The sequence below is a fragment of the Nomascus leucogenys genome, chromosome 12, assembly GCF_006542625.1.
Source record: "Nomascus leucogenys isolate Asia chromosome 12, Asia_NLE_v1, whole genome shotgun sequence".
Lineage (NCBI taxonomy): Eukaryota > Metazoa > Chordata > Mammalia > Primates > Hylobatidae > Nomascus > Nomascus leucogenys.
The window spans coordinates 30,525,785-30,535,524 of NC_044392.1; the positions used below are offsets into that span (position 1 = coordinate 30,525,785).

Sequence of the window (9,740 nt, forward strand, 5' to 3'; positions counted from 1 at the left end):
TGGCTCCGGCAGCCTGCTTTTATTCTCTTATCTGGCCCCACCCACGTCCTGCTGATTGGTAGAGCCGAGTGGTCTGTTTTGACAGGGCACTGATTGGTGCCTTTGCCATCCCTGAGCTAGACATAAAAGTCCTCCACGTCCCCATCACATCAGTTAGATACAGGGTATGGACACAAAGGTTCTCCAAGGCCCCACCAGACCAGCCAGACACAGAGTGTCGATTGGTACATCCACAAACCTAGAGCTAGACACAGGGTGCTGATTGGTGTGTTTATAATCCCTGAGCTAGACATAAAGTTTCTCCACATCTCCACCAGACTCAGGAGCCCAGCTGGCTTCACCCAGTGGATCCTGCACTGGGGCTGCAGGTGGAGCTGCCTGACAGTCCCGCACCGTGCGCTCATGCTCCTCAGCCCTTGGGTGGTTGATGGGACCGGGCGCTGTGGAGCAGGGGGTGGCGCTCGTCAGGGAGGCTCCGGAGGCACAGGAGCCCATGGAGGGGGTGGGAGGCTCAGGCATGGCGGGCTGCAGGTCCCCAGCCCTGCCCTGCAGGAAGGCAGCTAAGGTCCGGTGAGAAATCGAGCGCAGCGCCGGTGGGTCTCAGCACTGCTGGGGGACCCAGTACACCCTCCGCAGCTGCTGGCCTGGGTGCTAAGCCCCTCACTGCCCAGGGCCAGCAGGGCCGGCCGGCTGCTCCCAGTGGGGGGGCCCGCGAAGCCCATACCCACCCGGAACTCCAGCCGGCCGGCAAGCGCAGCGCGCAGCCCCGTTTCCGGCTCGCGCCTCTCCCTCCACACCTCCCTGCAAGCTGAGGGAGGCGGCTCTGGCCTTGGCCAGCCCAGAAGGGGGCTGCCACAGTGCAGCGGTGGGCTGAAGGGCTCCTCAAGTGCCGCCAAAGTGGGAGCCCGGGCAGAGGAGGCACCGAGAGCAAGCGAGGGCTGTGAGGACTGCCAGCAAGCTGTCACCTCTCACTATGACAAAAAGCAAGTATTGCATGAAAACTGAGGTGGAACAGAAATGAAGGGTTCATGTTTGATCTGATTCCAAGGTTTGAGAAGTTGTGCAGTGCTCAGGGAGGCACATAAACTTTATTATTAAGTAGTTGGGATTAAGAATGAAATAAAAATATTATTTTTCTTTTGGTTTGTATATTGTTTAAACAACTACAAAGTTGTTAGAACACAAATAGTTATTAAGTTTTTGTCTACTTAATAAGAGAAACTATGGTCTGGGGGAACCGTGAAGAAATCGCACACCACGGCAAGGGCTCCTTGAACCTAGAAAGTTGAAAACTTCCGGGCAAGAGTCTTATTTTCTGAGTTTATTTTATTGACCCGGAGATTTTATTTGTTGGTGTCAAGAAAATGCATATTATACTATATTTGAGGCTAGCATTGTATCAATTAGCCAATGTTTAACGTTTCCAGTGTGACTCACTTATGCATTTACTAGGAAGCCATTGGCACTGTCAGATTTGTATCCAGCCCTCTATTTATGCATTCCCCATCTTCTCCTCCTTCCCTACTCCCTCTATCTCTCTCTCACACACACACCCCTACACCTTAGTGCATGAAAATACTTCAGAATACTGGTTAGCACAGACTGCACAATGATACCCTATCCTCAAGTGGGTTGTGACATTTCAGGAGTAATCAGAGAGAGATTCAGCTGGATGGCGGTTGGGGTGGGTGAAGGTGCCTACTTAGCCCCTGGGAACAAAGGAGCACAGCTGGTAAGAAACTTGGGTCCAAGGAGGGCCATACTCTGGGATTTCTGTCCTCTAGCAGCAGCTCCTCATTTACTCAAACGTTCCTAACCACAACAAGCAAATAACAAAAATTCTCCCAGGCTTTAGGTCCTCTGTGCCAGTTACAAGGCCATAGCAGGTTCCGTAGGATGCAGGGGAAACTCTAAGAAATAACCAAGGATGCAGTTTCTCCATCTGCAGAACAGATGGCATAGACCTGAATATCTAAAAATGATTTTCAAACCCTTGATGTTTATAATCTTGTGAATTTACCTGGAGGGGGATTAGTAAAAAAGATGTGCCAATCACATGGAAATCAATAAATTTTGACATAATGCATAGAATGAAGCATGAAACACTTTTAACAACAGAAAAAAAGATGACATGACAGAGAGATTAGTCAAATTCTAAAGGGGCTTGCCTTTTGCTTCCCACTTGTGCCAAATGCCAACATTTGGTAGTCACCCTTCAAAAACTATGATCTCAGACAATGTTAGAAGCTGCTGATGGAAGCACTAAAAAAAAAAAGACTTTTCCTCTTGCATTAAAAATTCAAGTTTTTCCCATTTGATTCAACCACTTAATAATCTACCCAACAGTATACTTACCTGTGTACATGGAAGACAGGTAAGTATACTGCTGGGTAGATTATTAAGTGGTTGAATCAATGATATTGTCCCATTATAAGTATCCAAACATTTACTACTCCTATACTTTGGGCCAAGGAGTAGCTTTATAGCTCCTCCAGGGTTGGACAGAGAAAGCTGCTTTCTGATAAGGTGGTTCTTCCCTGGAGCACAATAACAAAACGGGAAAAATCCAGGCCCCACTTTCCTCATCCAAAGAAACCAGAGATTATATCTGGTTACTTACCTTACGTACTTGTAATTTCTGGTGCCAATGGCTCTGCCACACAGGACTCTGGTATTAGCAGAAATCAAAATGAATCAGTATGAGCCAGTGCTGGCTTGGGAGTCCCCAGCACAGTGGATAGACCTGGTCTAAGGGATAAGGAATGTTAAATTTGAAACCCAAGGTTAGCCATTGTTTATATTTTAACTTGTTGATTAATGCAACAGTGAAATGCTAGGAGAAACACTGTCTGGTGACATGCACTTTAGACTCACTCTTCTGCTTACAGACTGTAAACTAAGTTAGGGAGTTACACCAGCATCCTCACTTGTTCATCAATTTTATTCTTTAAGGGGATGAGAATAAAATAAGACAATTATGTTAACAGTTACTACACCACAGATTCACTTTTAAGGGCTTTGATCCATTTCACCTTTAGAGACAATTATTATTTTTAAAAAATCACATATTACTCACATTAGTAAACTCTATTTGTAAAGGCTTTTTAAGTGCAGCTGATTGCCCAAGCACTTGGGAAATAAAAGACAGGTATATGGGAGGAGTATGACCTTGGGAGTCACTAGTCCTGGGTTCAAGTATTGTGTTCACCAGCTGTTATCAGAATCATGGTGGAAACACTGTATAACTTTTCTCAGCTTTAGTTTCCTCAATTTAAAATAGGCATAATCGAGTGGCTGCCAGGGGCTGGGGAAAGAAGGGAATGGGGAAGGATTGCTAATGAGTATGGAGTTTTCTTTTAGGTGTGATGACAGTGTTTTGAAACTGGATAGAGGTGATGGTTACACAGCATTATGAATGTACTAAATGCCACTGAATTCTATACTTTGAAATGGTTAATGACAGATTGTTGGAAAATGGTGGATAGAGGCAGGACTAACTTGCAGTTTCCACACAGACAGACAGAACAGCATGTGGAGATTCACACAGTGAAATTTTCCTCCAAGAAGTACTGCATGAACATACCAGGAAAACCAAAAGAATTCACAGAACCTTTGAAAGAGGTGGCTTGCTGCTGCAAACTCCGTGAGACAGCTGAGAAACTGTGAGTGCCCAAAGTGTGAGAGGGGGAAAAGTCTGCCTCCAAACACACAAACCCACTAGCGAACCTAAAAATCCAGATCACAGGAGAAGGATTTAACCTTACCTAGAGCTGAGATGAATTTAGAGAGCAAAATGAAATATAAAAGTAGAAGCAGTGGGAAGAGTCCTGTAGGTACTCTTGGTGCCCAGAGAAGTCATTTCTGACTTTATCTCACAGGGGTTCTGGGGGAGGACTGCCAGTGAAATTGGGGAAGGACCACAGGGAGAAGGAAACTTCCAGCTGAACTTTGTGATAGTTTTGACTATTAGCCTGAGAAATACGAATACTTATCCAGGAGACCTTAGGGCAATCTTGCATTCTCCCTATACTACCACAGCTCATGCTCTCTTGAAAATGAGGAATAAGAGTCATTATACAAAAAAGATACTTGAACACACTTATTTATAGCAGCACACAATTTGCAATTGCAAAAAATGAAACCAGCCAAAATGCCCATGAATCAATGAGTGGATAAATAATCTGTGGTATATGTATACCACGGAATACTACTCAGTCATAAAAAGGGATGAAATAATGGCATTCACAGCAACCTGGATGGAGTTGCAGACCATTATCCTAAGTGAAGTAAATTGGGAGTGGAAAACTGAACATTCTGTGTTCTCACTCATAAGTTGGAGCTAGGCTATGAGAATACAAAGGCATAGAAATGATACAATGGACTTTGGGGACTTGGGGGAAAGGGTTGGAGTGGGGGGTGATGCATAAAAGACTACACATTGGGTATAGTGTACACTGCTCAGATGATGGGTGCACCAAAACCTCACAAATCACCGTTAAAGAACTTATCCATGTAACAAAACACCACTTGCTCCCCCAAAAGCTATTGAAATAAATAAAATAAAAATTTCTAAAAAATAAATAAAACAAGCATAATAACATCTGCATCAGATAGTTGTGGTGGGGATTAGACGAGATAATCTATGTCAAGAGATTTGTGTATACATAGTAAATACTGTGTATGATTGTAATGATAATAATGATGATGATGATGATGATGCTGTCATTGCTGGACCAGATAAGGTGTCTCGATTGCTGGTTCATAACATTGAAGTGACTCCCACAGGTACAGAGAATAAATTCCATGAGAGGTTGGTGGACTGAAGCAGAGAGAAATTTCTGAAAGAATATGTCTTTTCCCTTGATATTCAACGTGGTATAACCCTTTGACCTGGAGGTCCTGTGTATCACTGAGTATACTGCTTGCTCATCGGGCTCACCTTTTGCCTCATTTCTGGCTTATTAAGTATTCGGCATAGAGACAGCATTGTTAGCTCTGTGAAATTCAGCTGCTTTGCTGCAGCTATGAAAATAATAATATTTGGATGATTTCAAGCTTAATTATACCCAGAGAGTAAGCCTTTAAAATGACTATTAGTTCAAGTATGTTTTTAAATATCAGAATATGTTTGATTTGTAATTTACCTTGGTGTGCAGCATATACACATCAAGGTAAGTATGTAAGTACTGGGATTTGGTACGCTAATGGTGGGACTTAACTTGTCCCTGGGCCCTACCAGGCATGCTGCTAACATAAGGAGAATCATAGGGCTTTAAAGTGTTGGTTGAGAATAACCTGATGATTTTGTTATATCATCTCATTTTCCATAATCAGCAAGAGACTTGTAGTAATTAAAAATGAGAAGACTGGCTTTAGGTGGCAACTTCAGTTTCTGCTATTTTTAGGGATTTTTGTTAGTCAGTTGTACTCTAGGCCATGGGATAAGGAAAGATATATAGTCCCCTTATTCGAGTGGACCTAGACCCTAAGAAGCTGAATTGGTAGACAATAATGCTCTTTAGGAAATATTATGGACCTCCAACCTTCAGGGAAGATGGATGGTAGGATTGTTCTTCTTGGCCCTCTAGTGGTTGGTTGGGAGGAATGTGACTCGTTCTGGTCAAAGAACTGTGAGCTAGAGTAAGATGTCCTTTCTGGGCTACAGCACTTAATTGCCAGTAAGATTGCATAGAACTTTCTTTTCCTTCAGTGTGGTAATCAGCAACTTTCAAGATGTCTCTTCTATTAGTCCGAATACCTGGTGAATGTGATGAGCACAGCCTACACTAATGGACACATACATGAAATAATCTTTGTTTTATTTCAAGGTATCGAGGTTTGGGGATTGGTTGTTAATGCATCATACCAAGTCTTTATTGACCAATGCACTGGAGGGACGTTTCTTGGCTCCTTCATTGTATTTCTCAATCATCTTCTTTTTTAAAAAGTATATTTTTTATTTCAGTAGGTTTTTAGGGAGCAGGTGGTGTTTGGTTACATGAAGAAGTTCTTTAGCGGTGATTTGCGAGATTTTGGTGCACTCATCACCCAAGCAGTGTACACTGTACGCGATGTGTAGTCTTTTATGCCTCACCTCCCTCCTGCCCTTTCCCCTAAGTCCCCAAAGTCCATTGTATCATTCTTATGCCTTTGCATTCTCATAGCTTAGCTCCCACTTATGAGTGAGAACATACAATGTTTGATTTTCCATTCCTGGGTTACTTTACTTAGAATAATGGTCTCCAACTCCATCCAGGTTGCTGCAAATGCCATTATTTTGTTCCTTTTTATGATTGAGTAGTGTTCCATGGTGTGTGTGTGTGCGTATATATATATATATCGCTAATTATTTATCCACTCATTGATTGATGGGCATTTGAGCTGGTTCTATATTTTTGCAATTTCAAATTGTGGTGCTGTAAACATGCTTGTGCAAGTATCTTTCTTGTGTAATGACTTCTTTTCCTCTGGTTAGATACCCAGTAGTGGGATTGCTGAATCAAATGGTAGAACTACTGTCAATTCTTTAAGGAATCTCCACACTGTTTTCCATAGTGGTTGTACTAGTTTAAATTCACACCAGCAGTGTAAAAGTTTTTCCTTTTCACCACATCCATGCCAACATCTATAATTTTATATTTTTTAAATTATGGACATTCTTGCAGGAGTAAGGTGGTATTGCATTGTGGTTTTGATTTGCATTTCCCTGAACATTAGGGATGTTGAACATTTTTCCATATGCTTGTTGGCCATTTGTATATCTTTTGAGAATTGTCTATTCACGTCTTTAGCCCACTTTTTGATGAGATTGTTTGTTTTTTTCTTGCTGATTTGTTTGAGTTCCTTGTAGATTCTGGATATTAGTCTTTTGTTGTATGTATAGATTGCAAAGATTTTCTCCCACTCTGTGGGTTGTCCGTTAACTCTGCTAATTATTATATTTGTTGTGCAGAAGCTTTTTAATTTAATTAAGTCCTATCTATTTATCTTTGTTTTTGTTGCATTTGCTTTTGGCTTCTTGGTCATGAAGTCTTTGCTTAAGTCAATGTCTATAAGAGTTTTTCTGATGTTATCGTCTAGTATTTTTATGGTTTCAGGTGTTAGATTCGTCTTTCATTCATCTTGAGTTGTGAACCATCTTCTTCAGTCTCACTTCCCTTACTCTATTTCACTTCTCTGATTCACATTTAGAGCCATAGAATTTTAGAGCTGAAAGAGAGCATAGAATTTACTTAGTCTGAAAATTGGACCCACCCCATGCAATTGTTTTTCTCTCTACAAAAAACAAAGACAAACACAATTCCCTAACTCAAAACTTCCTGCTACACTCAAAGCATCAAAGGTCCCCTACCTACACAGATCTTCTCCACAGATGCCTGTCACTCTAAAATGTGAGTGTGTTTGTTTTTTAATGCCACACATTAAAGGAAGTAATTCCGTCTGTTCCTTACACCTCGAGGTTATTATTTTTCTTTTTCTGAGAACCCACCTTTAGGATGAAAGCACTGAAAGTGGAGTTGGAGGGAGAACCAAGCCTACTTAAGGCCAATTATCATGCTTGAAATGAGTTTACTAGTGCCAGTAGTGGTGATTCAGTGACTCACAATCTGCCATCTGAAGATTGGAGGAAATAGCCACTTTTATGTTTTTCTTTTATAGAATTTCTTTAAACATCTTTATAGCTTGATAAACATTTGTGACAAAGCCTGCAACTGTAAGTTAGAAACTATCATATCTATCATATCACTTAGAATTCTATCTTGAGTCTGCCTAAGGGGTTTGTAATGAATACAAAAGGTATTACATGGTATCATTTTTAAATTTTTTCTAAAAAAAAAGGATACATGTACAGAACGCGCAGGTTTGTTACATAGGTATACATGCGCCATGGTGGTTTGCTGCATTGATTGACTCATCGTCTAAGTTCCCTTCCCTCACTCCTAACCCCCAACAGGCCCTGGTGTCTGTTGTAGCCCTCTCTGTGTCCATGTGTTCTTATTGTTCAACTCCCACTTATGAGAGAAAACAAATGGTATTTGGTTTTCTTTTCCTGTGTTAGTTTGCTGAGGATGATGGCTTTCGGCATCATCCATGTCCCTGCAAAGGATATGATCTCATTCCTTTTATAGTATCCCATGGTGTATATATGCCACATTTTCATTATCCAGTCTATCATTGATGGGCATTTGGGTTGGTTCCATGTCTTTGCTATTGTAAATGGTGCTGCAATAAACGTGTGCATGTGTCTTTACAGTAGAATAATTTATATTCCTTTGGGTACATATCCAGTATTGGAATTCTAGGTCAAATGTTATTTCTGGTCCTAGATCCTTGAGGAATCGCCATACTGTCTTCCACAATGGTTGAACTAATGTACATTCCCACCAACAAGGTAAAAGCATTCCTATTTCTCCACAGCCTCGCCAATATCTATTGTTTCTTGACTTTTTAATAATTGCCATTCTGACTAGTGTGAGATGGTACCTCTTTGTGGTTTTGATTTGTATTTCTCTAATGATCAGTGATGTGGAGATTGTTTTCATGTTTGTTGGCTGCATAAATGTCTTCTTTTGAGAAGTGTCTGTTCATATCCTTTGCCCACTTTTTGATGGGGTTTGTTTGTTTTTTTTCTTGTAAATTTGTTTAAGTTTCTTGTAGATTCTGGATGTTAGATCTTTGTCAGATGGATAGATTGCAGAAATTTTCTCCCATTCTGTAGGTTGCCTGTTCACTCTGATAATAGTTTCTTTTGTTGTGCAGAAGCTCTTTAGTTTAATTAGATCCCATTTATCAATTTTGGCTTTTGTTGCAATTGCTTTTGGCGTCTTAGTCATGAAGTCTTTGCCCATGCCTATGTCCTGTATGGTATTGCCTAGGTTTTCTTCTAGGGTTTTTGAGGTTTGTGATTTTACATTTAAGTACTTAATCCAACTTGAGTTAATTCTTGCATAAGGCTTAAGAAGTGTCCACTTTCTGTCTTCTGCATATGGCTAGCCAGTTTTCCCAGCACTGTTTACTGAATATGAGATCCTTTCCCCATTGCTTCTTGTTGGCAGGTTTGTCGAAGATCAGATGGTTGTAGATGTGTGGTGTTATTTCTGAGGTCTCTGTTCTACTCCGTTGGTCTACATGCCTGTTTTGGTACCAGTTACAATGCTATTTTGGTTACTGTAGCCTTGTAGTATAGTTTGAAGTCAGGTAGTGTGTTTCTTCTAGCTTTGTTGTTTTTGCTTAGGATTGTCTTGGCTATACCGGGTCGTCTTTGATTCCTTATAAAATTTTAAATAATTTTTTTAATTCTGTGAAGAATATCAATGGGAATAGCATTGAATCTGTAAGTTATTTTGGGTGGTATGGCCATTTTCACGATGGTGATTCCTGCTGTCCATGAGGATGGAATGTTTTTCCATTTGTTTGTGTCCTCTCTTATTTCCTTGAGCAGTAGTTTGTATTTCTCCTTGAAGAGGTCCTTTACATCCCTTGTTAGCTGTATTCCTAGGTATTTTATTCTCTTTGTAGCAATTGTGAATCGAAGTTCATTCATGATTTGGCTCCCTGCTTGTCTACTGTTGGTGTAAAGGCATGCTTGTGATTTTTGCACATTGATTTTGTATCCTGAGATTGCTGAAGTTGCTTATCAGTTTAAAGAGTTTTGGGGTAGAGATCATGAGTTTTCTAAATGTACAATTATGTCATCTGCAAACAAAGACAATTTGACTTCCTCTCTTCCTATCTGAGTA

At 40.9% G+C, this 9,740-nt stretch overlaps 1 protein-coding gene across 3 annotated transcripts in view; it reads right to left on the reverse strand.

Annotated features, from left to right (window-relative positions):
- FMO1 (flavin containing dimethylaniline monoxygenase 1) overlaps positions 1 to 2,773 on the reverse strand; it is a 44,940-nt gene extending 42,167 nt beyond the window's left edge. The window contains exon 1 of one of the 3 annotated variants that reach the window (XM_003258871.3): positions 2,621 to 2,773. The gene's annotated coding sequence lies outside the window, so the exon portion shown is untranslated. The remainder of the gene's footprint in view (positions 1 to 2,620) is intronic. The other 2 variants (XM_003258870.3, XM_012510996.2) reach the window with 2 other exon arrangements.
- Between the last annotated feature and the right edge of the window lie 6,967 nt (positions 2,774 to 9,740).